Source organism: Pleurodeles waltl, chromosome 7 (assembly GCF_031143425.1).
Source record: "Pleurodeles waltl isolate 20211129_DDA chromosome 7, aPleWal1.hap1.20221129, whole genome shotgun sequence".
NCBI lineage: Eukaryota > Metazoa > Chordata > Amphibia > Caudata > Salamandridae > Pleurodeles > Pleurodeles waltl.
The window spans coordinates 1,333,390,494-1,333,407,451 of NC_090446.1; positions in this window are offsets into that span (position 1 = coordinate 1,333,390,494).

Here is a 16,958-nt window from a genome sequence, read left to right on the forward strand (position 1 = left end):
AAAAGGTTAAGGGGGCTACTTAAGTGGGTGGCACAACCAGTGCTGCAGGTCCACTAGCAGCCTTTAATCTACAGGCCCTAGGCACATATAGTGCACATTACTAGGGACTTATAAGTAAATTAAATAGTCCAATCAGGTGTGATCCAAAGTTACCATGTTTAAAAAGGGAGAGAGCATATGCACTTTAGCACTGGTTAGCAGTGTTAAAGTGCGCAGAGTCTAAAAGCCAGGAAAAACAGTGTCCAAAAAGGGGAGGAAGGCAGGCAAAAAGATAGGGGTGACTACCCTAAGGCCGTCAGGTCTAACACAAACATTTAGAAAACAGAAGATTTCTCACTACATCAAAGCTTTCGATCTAGATTGCTAATAGAACCTCCCTTCAAGCCCATAAAATGATGTAAAATCATAGAAAACAAGCCAGATATTCTGAACATTTTCTTTTCCTGCATATCACAGCAGCAGTTTGACACTCGTGCTGGCTGTATATCTTAATATTACGATATAACGATATTTTCTACTCAATTTTCAAAACCCACATCTCATACAACAACAAGTCAAAATGAACATAATATTGAATCTCAGAGGATCGCGGTTCTGCCAGCCCTTATTGAATATTTGTTTTATAAATCTAGAGGTACACCTAGATTCAATAGCTTTGAAATAACCTATTGGGGCTTTAGCCTACAATATGGTTACTAAATATCATTATCTTATTTCTCTGCCCTCAACTGAGCATTTACACTGTACCAATGTCTTTCTCCTCGGTGCTTTTGTTAGCTGTTTTGCACATTTGTCTTGCGTTATATTGTAGTAGCATAAGTTTCTTTCTTGAGAAAATAATAGAATGCAAAACAAGGGCCAGTGGATATGATGGTTTAAGTTTTCAGACTTTTATACAGAAAGCCACAACATCTGAAATAGCAGAAAGGCAACAGATAAAAGTGATGCAAAAAACCTAAATAAACGATTAAACCAGATGTTGCTCACTAATCCCCATTTCCCCCAGTAACTGGACAAAAGGCCTTGCGAACAAGTGCATTAGTGTTTTTCCTGCTCAGGATAGCTAGTCGAAAGAAAGCTGCAAAGTTTCCTTGACTAATCCTCAATCCTTTTTCTGTTTTGTCAACACAACAGACCTATCTTTAAGGGTGCTCGTTGTTGTTCAGAATTAGCTATGAATATGTGTGACCCCATGCCTCTTTCAACCTTACAGTGAGAAAAAGCAGACACTGCAGGAATAGTTTCACTACCGAGGAAAACCAAACTCAAGAGCTGTCCCTACTGGTTATTCACTAGGACTGCAAAGACATGAAATACAGCAATTCACATCCAGGCACACTGACCGAGAGAGTGTAAAAGACTGCAATAGGCAGTCATTAGTCCTCTCCTACAGATGAGGTGCAACGCAGAGCAAACTCTCACACTGTTGATGAGTCCGGCAATCTTCAGTGTAAAAGAGATAAACTCATTGGAGCCGTTCTATCATTCTGCACAAGTGGCACTATCAGCAAATTAATGACAGGTAAAACATCAAATATTCCCGGATTTTACTGATTGACGAATGCTTTTGAATTTTACGGGCAGTGCTCCACCTGCTCTCCCACTCCCACATATGCATGTGCACTCCTTTATAGTGCATGCATTTCCAGTTTATTGACCAAAGCCTCATCAGCCCAGGCACCTGGTCAAGGAATGATCTAAGGGAAATGTTCTGGCAACATCCACTGGCAATGTGCATGGTTGTTCATCGCTCTCTGATAAGGCTGCATCAGTCTCTTTCCGTTCTCTCGTCCTCGCGCCCATTAGCACACAAAGGATTTCATTTCCTGTCTTCTCACAAACGAAGGGTGCGAAAAAAAGAAAGAGAAGAATTTATGACCTGATCTTTCTCTTTCTCGTTCTTAATATATTGGAAAAAATCAATTTTGTGGGCACAAAGGGAATGCATTTGCATTCTATACCTGCTCCTGCGTCATCCCTCTTTCTCTGTTCTTTTTCTTCCCTCTGATCCTCGTCTCCTCTCATGCATTAATCGCGCCTGGAAGATAATTATGGAGTAAAGTCCTTTTATTGAGCTTTCCAGCATTACACGTTTTCCACCATGATTCCTGCCTATATTTCATCCTACCGACTAGCATGTGAATGATGTATTACATGGCATTATTGGAGGGTATTCTTTCAAGAAATAAACCCTTCGCCCACAGTACCTGGAACCCTTGCATATGGAGGCTTTACTGAAACTGCCCCCACATCCCCACTGCCGTAAGTAAGGCGGAACATTAGTCTCAAACAAAATGGAGCCTTTGGCAGAAGGAGCTTTGTCTTGGCAGCCATGTTTGAGAAGCAGTATGTTGCACGCACGAATAGGATCCAGACGAGAAGTGTGCTTTTTTAGATTTATTGTACAGTAAATAGAAATTATGGCTAAATCTACCCTCAACGACCGGCATCTACAGAGCACAGCAGCAACTAATGCTCTCTGGAATGTCACTTCAGGACATCAATAGAATACGTTCTTAACATAGCAACCCACGAGTCATGGCCATGGTTTCAACAAACATAGATGACAGATGACAGGTCCGGAGCACAAAACATGACACAACACACCTCCCCCTTTGGCTAAACCACAAACGTTTGATGGAAAACACAATAAACCCAAAAATATGAAGGGAAATTACAATGAACATAACACCAATCCTCCCCAATATATGAATAAATAACCTAGAACCATATCAAAATGATACTCACTAAGTAACATTCAATACACTACAAAGTCTTCTAAATATTTTGGTTTATTAACTGTTCTTCTGGATATTTGCAACCTATCCTTAATCTCTTCTTGCTTAGAATCCAGATTCTCTGCCTGCTTGGTATCTCCAATATTCGTGGTACTGACCTCTAATGTTCCTTTCTCATTATCAGACTTAATTAGATCTTCAGTTCTACTTGCACCACATATATCACCGCTGCAAGTCCCTTCATCCAACCTATCCGCACTCGCCTCTGTCTCTTCAGAGATGGCAAAGGGCATAACTACTTTCACACTGTCTTGCACTCTTCTGTCCAACCCTTTCTTTCTACATGGTCTCCTTACTCTTACTCACTCTTCTAATTTATATTACACATCTCTCACTTTTTTAAGTTTATCATGTCTGCTCTTAGCTTTACTTTGAGAAACTTCCCCTTTATGTTTAATGGATTCAAAACTTGGAATGCCCTTGTCAGGATCAGATTTCTCAATTACCCATTTAGGAGATAATTAATTAAATTAATGTCTCCCTTTCAATAATGCAAAAGGGGTAACTCCTGTTGTAGAGTGTGGAGTGTTGTAATAACACCAAATCATATCCCCAATTGCTTCTTGAACTCACCCACCAGACGCAATAGCTAATTGCACAGTTTCCTTCAAGTGAGTTTTTGAAGATTTATTGTAGAGTAATTAGAAGTTATTGCTAAAGTGTCCCTCAGCGACCAGCATCCACAGAGCACAGCTGACGCTGTCTGAAATGTTGGCTCAGGACATCAATGGAATACATTCTAAACATAGCAACCCACGAGCCATGGCTATGGTTACAGCAAACATAGAGGCCAGCTCCAGAGTATAAAACATGACACGACAGTGAGGCACAGCTAGTCTTTGAGATCGACCCACAGCTACCTGGTGCTTTCTTCGCTTCCTCTTGGTCTGTGGGTTGTCCATCATGCTCTGTCCCATTCCCCTCACCACTGTACGCTGCCTGAGTCCTGTGTATCATGAATGGTGGAATGGGACATGTGTGGGACTAATCGCCGCTAGAGTTATACCGAGCAATACAGTCGTGAAGCAACCGTGCGATACAAGACATGTCCACTGCGGCTGCTGCAATACAGCCAGCATAGTCTTGTTTTTCCTGTCATAAAACAGGTCCCCAGAAAGGACCAGTATCTGCCTTCCACCCTGGTTATCTTTCTTCCTCCAAGCCAGCTCTTTTTGCCTCCCCGTTTTCTCACCATGTTTCTCTCCACACTGAATCCTGCCACATAATAATTACTTCCATATTTGCCACTCCATCTTCCCTCACAGTGGCCTTTCTCCTCTCTGACTGGCTAACACCTCCCTTCTGCTTTTCTTGCCTGCCCTTTGTCCGTTGCCCTTGCTACCAGGCTGGCCTCATTCCTGCTTGCCTCCTATGTCAATTAATTCCCGTTTTTGATTATAACTGCCTCCACTTCTCTCCAATACAGAGGGACCTCCACACCCCTTCTTTGTGGGCCAGTGGGACTCTCCTTATTTCACAACCCCTAGCCTCGCTGGACAGTGCCTGATATAACCCATAATCCTCTCAGCTCTGAGGCTGCTGTAAGGATTATGGTTGAGCAAGGGTCTTGCACTGGGATAAAGATGCATAGTCGGGGGGAGGAAGGAGGGTGGATAGGGGGAGGGTGCATGAAGTGCTGTCCAAACCCAGTCAATCTTTCCTTTCAGTCTATCTTGTACTACCAAATTTAGTGGGTACCAGGTAGGGTTGGGCACAGGGGTGAAGTTGAGTAGCTGCAGTCTTGGAGCATCTATTCAGATGCTCTGGATGATCACCATGCAGTAGAATGGAATGGGGTATAATCCTATGTCATTTCGGTTGCACCATTGAATGTTCCCTTACCCTGTAAGTGTGTTCACCCTCCCAGTGTCTGACAACCCTGTTTGGGCCTACCTGTCTGCCCTGCGATTCTGCCTGCCCACTCTGTGATATGTGGTTGTGTATTGTGGTTTGGATGTGGGTTCTGCATGTCTTGGCATTCCCGCCTGACTGAGAGTATGTGTCTGTGTTTGTGTGGGTGTCTGTGTGTCATTTGAAAGTTGAGCAATCATTTTACTCTATAGAGCAGGGAAAAGGCAAACATGAAGGGCAGTGCCAGCGCTCATCCTTGATGAGAAAGTCTGGTGCCTCAGAAAGACCCATTTGGAAGGGGGTGAGCCAGTAGTATTTTATGTACCCAATTGACCTACACCTCTTCTGGTGAACCAGACTGTTTGCGCTACAGCGACCGCCAGCGGTGACCGGCAATACAAGATCTACACTTGGCTGTACAGTATCAACAGCCCATGGTGACTGCTGATGGGAACCTCCAGGAAAGACCATCGAAAGGATGTTTGCACTACAGTGACAACTGCCTGCAATTCCCAGTCTGCTTTTCACACTACAGTGATGATCATCTGCAACACTCTCCCCTATGCCTTGTAACCTCCTCCACCACAAACTGTATCCTTTTTGCTAGACTTTTGAAGGTAACTCGTTCAGTGGGAGTAACCTGGTTCCTGTATCCAGCCCACACTCCATCATGGTGTGCCTGATAATCTGACTTTCACCCAGTCTTGCATGACCAGATAACCATAAGTGGTGTTTTGTGCTTTCAGGCACTATACTTACCTTAAATCTTTAAAATTGCATATCTCCGGGTCTCCTGGTGAGATCTTTGCCCTTCTGGTGACAAATAATTCATTACTTTATACTCTAGGTTCCTAAATTGGTGTGGTATCCTTTTGGTGTTGTGTTTTCACTTTATTACTTTTTGACGTGCTGCATAAATACTTTACCCATTGCCTCTAAGTTAAGCTTGAAAGCTTTTGTGCCAAACTACCAGATGGATGAGCACAGGTTAACTTGGAGCTTGCTTGTGTTTCACCCTGACAAGAATTGTGGTTGCTGCTTGAGTAGAGTTTCACCCCTTCAACCAGTCACCAATTTCCTACACCTTAGCATTGTTTTACCTGAAATTTATAGGCACAGATGTCAAAGTCCAAGAAGAACAAACTTAAGCCAGTGGAAGTGAGGTTGATCTGCCAGCTGCTTGCTTCTAATTCCTCACAGGATCTCCCACCAAGGCAGCCTTAGGAACCAGTAGTCATGGGTTCCACAGCAAGGGTAAGGGGAATGAGTAGAGAGAGACGGACTCAATGTTCTGGTGTCAGGCTTCAGTTTAGTTGTCACCTGCCACTCAGACTAGAGCTTTCAACATGTAAGAAAAAAAAGTTATTAGCTAGCACTCTATGTGACAGATGATTCTCTAGTGCATTCCTTTTACCTCATGTTCTCTCTTTCTCCCTCAAGAATCTCTCTGGGCTTCTTTCTTAATGGGGAATTTCCAAATTAAATGTCTTTCCCTGCAACACAATATATAACTGTTATAAATTAGGTTTCTGGTTGACAAAGGTATGCATCCTTGTCCTGCAGGAGCCACAATTTTAGTCATGGTAAGTCAAAAACACACCCTACATTAACTTGCATTCACCCTTTTATACCTTGGCATAGAGTAGTCAGGCTTAACATAAGTGGCAATGTGTAAAGTATTTGTGCAACACTTCAAACTGTAAAATAGTGAAAACACCACCCAAAAGGACACTAGGTTAGACAAATAGAACTTAATTGAATAAATAAAACTAAACCAAAATGACAACAATCCAATAAATAGAACTTGAGTTCAGAATTTTTAAAGATTAAACTGTAAAATAGGACTTAGAAGCAAGAAACACCAATCATGGATATCTGGTCGCACCAACCAGGACAAAGTCAAGAGTTCAGGCAGACTGCAGTAGAGCGCAGGCGAAGGAATCAATGAGACCCGTTGAACAAAAGTACCTTAATCCTGGTTTCGTGGGCATAGAAGATGCAGGGTGCAGCAGAAGCAATGCACTTGTGTTGCTCCCTGCAGTGGGGGAGATGTGTCAATTTTCTCCACGCAGTCAAGGAGATGCATCAAAGTTCCCCACACAGTGGTGGTAATATGTCAGAGCCCAGATGTGATGGAGTTCAGGTGCAAGTGCCTGCCATGTCATTGTCATGGTGATGCTCTGGTTCAGATGAACGCAGTGGCTGCAATGCGGAGTTCGGCTTTGTTGAAGCTGTCATTGATGGAGAACCAGGGGCCATGTGCTGAAGGAAAAATTGCAGTGCTGGTTCCGAAAGCAGTGTGTCAGTTCTGTACCTGCAATGGTGAAGATGAGGTGGTTCTGCTGGAACAAGCGCCTTAGTTATGTTATGTTATGTTATTGGGTCTTAAATAGCGCCAACTACCCGGAGGCCTCGTAGTGCTGATCAGACTAAGAGCTTAGACAGACTGGAGGAATCCTAGACTTCTCTAGAGAGGGGGGAACTTACTAGTTAGAATAGCCAGGTTTTAATGGCTTTCCGAAATTCTGTCTCCTGGGTCATCATACGAATATTCATAGGTAGAGAGTTCCAAAGTCTGGCTCCCTGGTACTTCCAGGGTCCAGGACTGGGGGGTTGGGGCAACACTTGGCAGGGCAGAATCACACATAGCACAGGTGCAGCAGTAAATTGGTTTGAAGTCTTTTATGTCCAAGCAGGAGATGTGTCAACTGACCCATGGAATCACTCTGGGTTCTGGGGTGGAGTTTTGAAGGTTCAGTCCTTCTCACCCAGGCAAGCAGTGCAGCTCAGCCAGGCAGTAGTTCTTCAAGAGAAGTAGTCCAGCAGAGTGGCAATCCTTATAGCAGCACAACAATCCTTCTTCCTGGCAGGGTATTCATAGGTCTAGAAGTGTACTGAAGTGGCAGGGTCTGAGGGCCATTTCTTGTACCCACTGGTGCCTTTGAAGTGGAGAAGACTTCAAAAGAGTCTTTGAAGTGCACAGAGGTCTTCCTTTCCTGTCCTAGCATCAGACTCACCTCAGGTGGGTATGAAGCTCTTCGTATGGGGACTGGACACAGCCTGTTCAGGTGTAAGTGTGAGGCTGTGGTCAGCTTCTCCCTCCCATCCTGTCAGGATGGCCCATCAAGGTACACCTAAACTCCCTTTTGTGCGTGGCTGTCAAGAGGGACTACGCAAAGCCCAGCTGTCACCCACCCCAAATAAGCGATAAGAGACATACTGCAAGCCCACAGGGCTGAAAGCAGGAAAATGCAAACTTTCTAAAAGTGGCATATCCAAAATTGTAAAAATAAATCTGACTCCGCCATTAAAGAGGACCTATCACTACAATTCCATAGGTACTAAACATGACAGGTCCACCTCCTCTCAATCAGGAATTAGAGCTTAATAAATTAAATTTAATAAGGAATCCCAAATATTATTGTATGAGAGGGGTCGGCCTCACAGTAGTGCAAAATGAATTTGCAAAACAAATTTGGAAGTTTTTTACTACCCAGACGTGTAAAACTTAAAAGTACGTCCTACTTTTTAATTACACAGCACCATTCCAAAGGCCTCCCTTGGGGTGACTTTTATGTAATAATAGGGATATTAGAGCTTAGGAAGGGGTTTTAAATGCAACGTCGACACACAGGCTAGGCAATGGCAGGCCTGGGACATGTTTTAAGGGTCTACTTAAGTGGGTAGCACCAGCAGTTTGGCAGGTCAACTACTAGCATTCAATATACTGGGCACATGTAGTGAAATGTATAAATAAATGAAATATGCCAGTTGAATATATGCCAATCAAACCATGTTTTAGGGAGAGCACGCAAGCACCTTAGCAATGGTTAGCAGTGGTAAAGTGCACAGAATTCAGCAAACGTGGAGGAAAGCAGGCAAAATGTTTCAGGGAAGACCACACCTAAGACTAGATATCTAACAATAAAATTTCTAACTTGTGAGACTCCCAAACAAATAATTCAGTCAATGAGTCCTGAGTTAATCCTCTTGAATTCCCTCATCTGCTGTAATAACTGCTCTCAGAGCTGCTACTTGATGATTTCTTTTCCAGGGTGCCATTAACCAGATAAAGAAAACATTGTTCATCGCAATTCAAAATCTCATGCACAATTTAACATAAGGTGTTTTGTTTCCCTAAATGTCTTAGGCGTATTGCTCTTGCTTGCTGCGCTAAATTCAGTCTTCGGAACCTCATCTCAAGTATTAAGGTCAATATTCTCTCAGGCCTTTTAAATAAGCACTCGCGCGTCACCGCTTTATGCAGGTTCAAAGTTCCTTTTCTTTTCCCCCACAGGCTCTAAAGCTCTCTCACGTGAACTGCTGCTGCTACCGACTGAAGGGAGCTGTCCAGTGCTGAACCAAATCGACTGGAGGAGGAGTCCTGCAGGGAGCTGTCCAGCGCAGCTGCTTCGGGATGGAGCCACCCAGGTAAGATTGAGAACAACCGTGTTTGCCAGAGCAGGCGTGGTTTACACAGCACCGAGCTCAACATGACTGCTACTCTCTAGTGATTTGGTTATCTCGTGGGACGTGGTGTAAACAGAAAAGCATACTGAATGCGAAGGTGAGCACACTGGCCACAACCATGTTCCATGCATCAGGTCATCAAAAGACTCGAAGTCGCCGGGTGGGTGAGGGAGGAGGGTATATTCAACCTAACAACAGAACCCTCTAAGTTTGGGGGCATATTAGGGGCACTGGCTAAGTCTTGAGAGGATTTTATTATAAGACCAGAGGCTACTATTATGTAGCCTTTTTTGTCTTAATTTATACGCAACCAAGACAAAAGTACATAACTCATGAACCTTTATGGAAAAACTACAAAATAGTTCATAAAGAATTACAAATGGACAGTCAGCATACATGACCATTCTTGACTGCAATCAACAAGCCCTCTTTTCTTGTTCCTCACAGTCAAGATAAGTATCTTTCACATGCTCAATCTCAGCTAATGTCTTCTTCCTGATGGTAGATGTTTGATATTTTTCAGCAGTTCGTCCATCACTTGTTCTTTTTGCATTTGTGATTCTTTCTGACCTCATTTGTAGTTTTGTTACAAGTGGCCACGGTTTGCATAGTTTTGTCTTGCCTGCGGAGTAATTAATTACAGCAAGAAGAGAATGCATATACTTGCCTCAGTGTCATAAAAAATCAAGACTTTCTTTCACCAAAGCTAGGAAAATCTGCCTTTAAGGATATGAGCGCAGTCCACATGAGTAGGACGCATAATTGAGGAATGAGTGACCCTCCCTATCGCAATCAGCCATTCCCAGGTAGAAGCTTAACGTAAAACTCTATTTGCCATTTAAGAGGTGCTGACCTAATATGTTGAAACCTGTCCTAGCCCTTCCTTCCCTTCAGAGGAACAGGCATAGTCTTTGACTCGCTGTGTTGCAACCCTCTAGGCCTTGATTCTTCCCCACCCCTTCCTATCTCACCGAGGGACAAACCTACCAAGTCTCCGAATCTACCTCAGCTCACTCCACCTTTCAAAGGAACTATCTTACTTCAGCCCTCCCTGGTTTATCAGGGCATGACACCGAAATTTGACATGGTTTGTAAAATCCTACTTGCATTTCAAAAGGTACAAGCCTAACAAGTGACTGATAAACCCTATCTGTCATACCTGACATATGACTGCCAGTCCTATTTTACTTTTAGAATCATCCCTCACGTGCCACTGATTGTGCCCCAACCCAATCATTTAAGCTGCTGTGTGACTGTCTGTTCCCAGACTTTCTGAAGCAGCCACCTAACAGGTCACTGTCTACAAAAGCCTTAAATGAGGTTTAGAGATACAAGGCTGCTACATGACTGACTCTGTCCAGACTTACCCCCCTTTCAGAACCACACTTCTAACGCATGCTGCTTTTGCCTGAACAATACCCCCCTTCTAGAAGCAAAAGGATACGGTTTGGCTGCCCCACATGCAATATCAGCTTATTTCACGATTTGTAGGATGCGCAAAAACACTTGAAGAAATGGTTGAAAGTGAAGCTGCCAGCTTTGCATATCTCTAAGTGTGGGTTGCGTTAAGGCACATCTTATCTCACATAAATACAGTGTCATTTTGTTGGAAAAATACACGCACTGTTCTAAGTCCAGACATTTTGGAAACCAAATGTAGGACTATCTATACATGTTAATAACTGCCATACTGCACAAAATTTAATGAGAAGCATGCCACCTTCCAATAGGCATTAATTTGTAAACAAACACGTGCATCTTCAGATACAATATTCTGGAGGAAAAAAACAGATATTACGTCTCAACATGGCTTCATAACGGTGTCTATTCCTCCCCCACCCAGAACCCCATCGACCCTGACGTATCTCTCCTTCCCCTGCACTTGTTTTACAGTTCCCACATTACCTCTCTCTCCCCACAGTTTGGCATATGTCCCCTCTGTATGCATTCCAATGTCCCTACATTTTTGTCCACTTGGGAGGGCAAACCGGGCCTTCATATATCACCTGTTTAGCTTGCATTCACCAGTCCATGTCTGTTTTCCAGTCTTTCAGCTGGGGTGGTCGATCGGATCTCCATAGTTTAGCAATATTCCTCTTCGCAATAGCCCATCCCAGTGTCACGCAGTACAGGGTATATGGGTTAATTTTATTCCCTCTCACAGATTCAGGAGGCATAATTTCGCCGACGGGGTTAGACTCATCATATAATACCTCACGCAGGCATGAAGTTACCTCCCCTCAATAGGTTTCGATGTGGGGGCAGGCCCATAGTGTATGTTCCTTCTTGTACACAAGCTCACGTGCATTCAGTGTTCGCTACTCTTCCTATCTTCGCCAGTACTGTGGGAGCATAGTAAGTACGGTGTAGTATTTTAAATTGGACCAGTCTAAAGCCAGAGCGTATGGCTATTTCTCTAGGTGAGGCAAGAGCCTCCTGCCACTCATCATCTTCTAATTTCCTCAAATCAGCTGCCCAAGGTTCTCTCAGAGGTGTCAGTCCATCTGGTATATTGTTTAGAATCATTTTATCGGCCAGTGATATTGCTTTGTTAGGCATGTGTTCCTCTAATATCCTATCTTTAACGGGGGGAGGGGCGATTCTGTTAATATCACCGCCTTTGGCAGTAGTGATTTTAGTGCGTGCCTAATTTGTAAATATCAGAACATTTCCATTGACAAAATTTTATATTTCTGTTGTAATTCTGTGAAAGTGACTACTTCCCCCTCCTTCCAGAGGTCCCCTACTTTGGAGATGCCCGGTAGGTCCTATTTGGTGAAGCCTGGTAATAACCTCATGGTCACAAATATTGTTGTGTCCCAAAGCAGCGTGGTCCAACCTAATTTGAGTGTGACCGCATGCCATAGATCTACTACTATTTTTGTGGGTCCCTTAAATCGCCCACAATGCCAAGGTCCATAGAGAGCTCCCAATACCACCCCCCTTGCTGCATTTGCAACTTATCCAGTTGGTAGGCCTCATCAGCTCATGTTGTACAATGCATACCAGATCTTCATCCCAAAGTAGAGTGCCTACCTCTCTCTCCATATCTTTGAAGTAGGATCCTGGTATCAGGTATGGGTTGTTGTGCAGCAGGTATAACAATCTGGGCAATGACATTATTTTAAAAAGGGCTGCTTGGCCCAACAGTGTGAGAGGGAGAGATCTCCAGTGCTGGATGTCTCTTTTTAATCGTTCCTGTGGTGGAATTAATTTTTTTCCCACCAGGAAATTGGCTCTGTGGTGATGAATAGTCCCAGATGGTAGAAGACTGTTTTGGCTATCAGCGCTCCACAGTTATGTGATAGGCACAGTGGGTCCCCCTCACAGGGAGTAGATTTGAGAGTTTCCCCACTTTATTGTACATCCTGAGTATTGACCAAATGTATGAACATTTGCATTAGTCTTGTTAGTGTTGAGTCAGGGTCTGTGACACACAGCAGGACGTCATCTGCATATAGCGAGATTCTGTTGTCAGCCTTCAGACCACCGCAGGCTTCGGACCAGGGGGTCCTGAGTCAGAGCAAAGAGCAATGGGGAAAGGGAGCATCCCTGATGCATACCAAGCTGTAGTGGAAACATTTTCAAGACCCCCTCCATTTACTTTGACTTGCACCAATGGTTCTGTGTAGAGGAGATAAACCCACTTAAAAATCCTGGACCAAAACCCATCCTCTTCAGGACCTCAAATAAATATGTCCTTTCCATTGAGCCGTCTAGGGAGAGGAGCTCACTCTTGTAAGTAGGGCACTCTTCCTAATAATATGTGGAGACACTTTAAATGTGGTGCTGTGTTGCATTGTGGCATTGAGTCTGACTGGTCCAGGTGTACCAGATCCATAGGTATTTTTATCAAACGATTGGCAAGAACCTTAGCCAGAACTTTATTTACACCACTATTGTTGCAAGTCTTTGATCTGTGGGTAGTATGCCCTTTTGATAACTGTCAGCAAACATCTTTGTAAATGTGGGGCTAGTTTTTGAGTCAATGGTTTATATAGCTCAATTGGGATAACATTTGGGCCTGCCGCTTTACCAAGGCTAAGCCCTGCAAAGCCGCTGCAATTTCTTTGACTGTAATTTCTTCTTCCAGAGCTTCTCGTCTCTGTTTGTTCAATGTGGTCAAATGAATGCTGGCGAGGAATCCATGGAAATCCTCTGTCACTGATGTTTTTGCAGGAGAGTACAATTGGGTGTCATACTCTGTGAAGGCTTCAGCTAACCTTCTCTCTCCCTCTTACCAGTGCACTGTCCAGCGTCCAAATTTCCAACACCCACCTGTTTGCTTGTCTCCTTTTATCCAGCCAGGCCAACAACTTTCCGGCATTGTCTCCCACCTATTATAGCAGGTTTTGTGTAGCCCTTTGCATCCGGTGAGCCGCCTCTGTTGCCAAGTCTTTGTACTCCTTCTGTTTGATTACCAAAAATATGCCTTCTGGCCCTTTTTTTTTTTTTGTGTCCCATGATGAGCCAGCCGGATAACTGTCTTGTAGGCTTCCCACAATATTTGATCCAAGTCAACTGTGTTTTCATTTTCCTCGAAATATTGATCAGTGGCGACCCTGAGTTCTTTTTTGATTTTAGGTTGTTTCAGGTACCAAGCATTGAGTGTAATAGTGCGGTGCACTGAGTCCTCCCCCCACCCAATTAAAACCTCACCCATGTGGGAGAGTGGTCTGTTTTGCCATGGGCCATGTGTTGTGCCAGAGTTAAGAAATGTATCAAGTACGAATATGTGAGCAAAGAGTCTTTACAAGAGAGACTACCATGGATTGACAGGTGATTTGCTGATCATGTGGATATTGGTGTGCCACACATCAGTTAGACCTAGGGCTTTGAGAAAGTCTGACAGTGATCGGTGGGCCTTTGATGGTCATCTAGGGTGGTGTTGGTCAAATTTGTCATCTAGAGCTAGGTTAAAATCACCTCTTAGGACCAGTTAAACTTCCAGCAATTTCAGAAGAAGAGTGCCCAAGGCTGCCAAAAGTGGGTTCATGTAGGTGAGGCAGGCTATACACGGGGAAAAAAATTATAGTTTACCCCCCACATCTATTTGTGAGCACCACAAATAACCCTTGTGTGCCTGGCCACATCTGAGGACTGTTAGGGGCAATGATTTCCTAACCATGACCATGATTCTAACCCCTCTTGAGTTAGTAGGATTGCTGGCATGAGCCGCCAATTTATAGCCCCAGCGGTTTTGAAAGTTGAATATATGGGCAATTATTGTTCTTGGCTTTGGGTGGACCCCTGGGATTCTATGCGCCCTTTCCCTTGAGATGTACTTTGATAAGCCTTTGGGCTGGAACACGATAAATATTAAGGCCCTCATCACAACGTTGGCGGCTTTGACCGCCAACATACCGTCTCCGTGGCTATCGACGTCCATGCCATTATGACCATAGACGGAATACCACAAGAAGGCTGGCGGAATTCCATTGATGGTCATTGCGGCGGATGCCGGTAAGGTGGCGATGTTGCCAGCAGCAGCGCCATGCCAGCAAAACACCGCATACTGTATCATGTTCTATGATACAGCCTGGCAGTGTTTTGCTGGCGGACGCTGCTGCTGGCAGCAGCTCTGTGTCCTGTCTCCTGCCGGAGGACCCCCTGCAAGAGGGTAAGTCGGGTTCTCCAACTGGAGAGGGAAACAGGGGGTGTTGTGTGCGTGAGTGGGGGTGTGTGTGACTGTGTGTGAATGCGTGCATGCATGTGTAATGCGTGTGTGCATGAGTGGGTGTGAGTGTACGTGCATGTTGTGTTGTGAGATTGCGTGTGTGCCTAGATGTATGTTCGTGAGTGTTGCTGTGAGTGTTCATGAATGTTTGAATGCATGGGAGAATGTGTGTATGCGTGTGTGTATGGGTGTGTATGTATGTGCATGTATGTGTGTAAATGTGGGGGGGTCGGGAGAGGGATGAGGAAGGTAGGGGAGGAGGAGTTGGGTGGGGGAGACCCCTATCAGTGCCAGGGAAGGAATTCCGTGGCCCTGTTAGTGCCTACCATCATGGTTTCAGTGGCGGTACCGAAACCACTGAAACCATGGCAGTGGGCGGGGTCATAATGCCATGGGCAGCCTAGTGACGACCGCCGGGCTGGAGACTGAAGTCTCCAGCCCGGTGGTTGTTACCGCCATGGCGGTCGGTGTGGTACATTGGCGGTTTGGCTTTGGCCGAACCGCCAATGTCATAATAGTGGAGGTAGGTACCACCATCCTGTTGGAAGTAATACCTCCACTATTCCACCAACCGCCAGGGTTGTAATGAGGGCCTAAGTCCTCTCCGAACAGGTAGATTGCATCATCCTCTGCCTTCTCTGGTACTCCCACCAGGCAGATATTATTGTGCCTGGACCTCACCTCCATGTCTTCAAAGTTGGTGCTGAGGGTGTCTGAGGTCCTTTGTAGCTCTGCAACCTTTTCCTTTAGGAGGCATGAGTCAATCATTAGTGTGTCTATTGAAGCTTCTACTGCCTGCACTCGCGTATTCATTTTCTTAAGCTTTGCTCTAACTAGTGTCAGTTCTGTGGCGACAGTGTAAATTTTAATTTTGAGTGACCCTCGCAATCCCTGTAAAACCGCCATTATGCCTGTGAGTGTGTGGCCTTCCTCTTCTCAAAGGGACCTCTTCAGTTATGTCTCCAGACTCTCCTATTTTCTTTATTCCATCTATTGTGTACTTGTCCAGCTTCCCTTGCTGCCCTGTTCGTGCTCCCTTTCCACCAGGCATTGCAAGGGTTTCTGCAGTTTGTTTTGTGGGGGCTGTGGTGTAATCGCCACTGCCTGCCAGTCATAATGCCGTGCGGTCTGTCGGTTTTCTCCCTGGCTCCCCACATTCCACTGCCAGTACACCAGTATAATGACACTCAGGTGCCCTCCACTAGAGTGACCACACCCATCTGTAATTTTCATGGACTTCTCATAATTTCACCCTGATATCCATTGTCCATGATGAAAGGCTTAACTGACAGTATTTGTCCATAATTTAAGCCTTTCACCTAAAGGACAAAATGTAATTAGGGAAGATCAGTTTCCTCAGCTGGATTGAAAGGCAGGGAGTCTCCTGTGCTCTGAAGGAGGGAGGGGCAGACAGAAAAGGCCCTCTTGCCAGGGTGTCTCCTTTCCTAAAGAAATGCAAATGTGCGCGACAGGAAAATCTGCAAATGTAAAGGGACTTGGAAACCTGCATTGACTTTAATCAAAGGAGGCAGTTGAAGCTTTCTGATGACAAAGATTTTTTCTTTTAGAGAGGTACTGTAAGGATCTTCCAAGGTGAGTTGTGGAGTGTGTGGGTTTATTGGACTTTTATAAAAAAAAAAATGTTAGTACTGGGTATTAACTGTTTATTATTCAAATCTGTATTTTAGACAGAGTTTTTTTTTTTATTTAACCAAAATGTATTTGCACATTTTGTAGCTGACTATATTATGATGTGTGTAATGCATGTTTAAAATAAGGACTTACACATTCACAGTTCTTTCAGGGACCTCGGTACCTCATAGTACTAACAAATATTGGCAAAGCCAATAGGTCTTGTCTACACAAGAGTTATTAACTTTGCCATTGTGTTTTAGCCATGTTATACACCAGACTGGCTGCTGTCCATCATGGCTAAAGGTTAGTGACATAGTGGTATAGAGTGGCACAGTGGTAGAGTGATGATGTGGCAGAGTGCAGAGTAGACTCGCGTGGCATAGAGTGCAGTGGCGTAGAGTGGCGAAGAGTGGAGTAGTGTGGAGTGGTGCAGAGTAGAGTTTAGTGCTGTAGTGTGCAGTGGCATAGAATGCAGTAGTACAGAGTAAATTGGTGTAGAGTACAGTGACGGAGAGTGCAATATTTTA